This window comes from Dioscorea cayenensis, chromosome 16 (genome assembly GCF_009730915.1).
Source record: "Dioscorea cayenensis subsp. rotundata cultivar TDr96_F1 chromosome 16, TDr96_F1_v2_PseudoChromosome.rev07_lg8_w22 25.fasta, whole genome shotgun sequence".
Lineage (NCBI taxonomy): Eukaryota > Viridiplantae > Streptophyta > Magnoliopsida > Dioscoreales > Dioscoreaceae > Dioscorea > Dioscorea cayenensis.
The window spans coordinates 9,091,450-9,092,843 of record NC_052486.1 but is presented as its reverse complement, the minus strand read 5'-3'; the positions used below and the strand labels follow the sequence as shown (position 1 = coordinate 9,092,843).

General features: G+C 44.8%; 1 non-coding gene across 1 annotated transcript; it reads right to left on the bottom strand.

Moving 5' to 3' along the window:
* Window positions 1-263: 263 nt before the first annotated feature.
* Window positions 264-370, bottom strand: LOC120279840. The gene has a single exon (XR_005542140.1). It is a non-coding gene; the product is annotated as a small nucleolar RNA R71 (small nucleolar RNA).
* Between the last annotated feature and the right edge of the window lie 1,024 nt (window positions 371-1,394).

The following is a 1,394-nucleotide window of genomic DNA, read 5'->3' as shown; positions in this document are numbered from 1 at the left end:
TCCACATGTTGCAGTAGTCCGCACAGTTCAACGATTTGGCCGATAAGGATCTAAACCGTCATATATAGAGTTTTTTCAAGGTGTGTGATATGCTGAAGATAAACGGAGTGACGGGTGATGCCATCAAGTTGAGAGACTTCCCATTTTCCGTAAAGGGGAGAGCGAAGCAGTGGCTACACTCATTACCTAAAGCATCGATCACCAATTGGGAGGAGATGGTAGAAGCTTTTCTTGCCCGTTATTTTTCTCCCAGAAAATCTGCAAAGCTTAGGAATGAGATCTCATCCTTTGTTCAGTTGGAATTGGAGTCTCTATTCAAGACATTGGAAAGGTTCAAGGAACTACTGAGAAAGTACCCGCAACACGGATTCCCGGAGTGGATGATTGTTCAGACCTTTAACAACGGTTTGAATCCGAGTACAAGGCAACTCTTGGATGCGGCAGCAGGAGGTACCTTAGGTAGCAAGACCCCAGATGAGGCCCATCAATTAATTGAGGAAATAGGGCTAAACAGCTACCAATGGAATGCTAGGGAGAAAAAAAAGATGGCCGGTCTCCATGAAATAGATGCGGTAACTTCATTGGCGGCTCAAGTGGAAAATTTGAGTAAGAAGTTAGATCTTTTAACTTCAAATAGAGTGACGGCCGTGACTAATTGCACTGGATGTGGTCGAGGACATGCTCCCTTTGATTGCCTGATCTCTATCGGTGATGTTTCTTCGGAAGAGAATGTTGATTTTGTAGGTAATGGCATGAGACCTCAAGGAAACCCATATAGCAATACCTATAATCCGGGTTGGAAGAATAATCCCAATTTCTCATGGAGTAATTAGGGTCCACAAAAGGCCATGGGGCCACCGGGTTTCCAACAACAACAAGCCACTCAGGTGGAAAACAAAGTCTCAGGTTTGGAAACCAGAATGAATGACTTAGAGAAGCACTTGACTAGACTTGAGCAATCTTCAAATACAAGGTTTGAATCAGTCGAGGCTACACTTCGCAACTACACCGTCTCTTTGCATAACCTTGAATATCAGGTGGGGCAAATTGCGAAGTCTCTCTCTGAAAGGCCACATGGAAGCTTGCCGAGCATTACAGAGACCAACCCTAGAAAGCACGTGAAGACGATCACTTTGAGGAGTGGTCGTGAGGTTGAAGGTAGGCTTCCGAGTGAGAAGCCAAAAGAACACGCACCCAAGGTTATAGAGGTAGAAGAGGGAACAAGCAAGGAGAAAGAGGTGGCACCCCCACCTTTCAAGCCAAGAATCCCTTATCCCTCTAGATTGAAAAATGACCAAGGGGATGAATAGTACAAGAAGTTCCTGAGTTTGTTCAAGCAACTCCATATCAATATTTCTTTTGTTGAGGCATTGGCCCAAATGCCTAAGTATGCG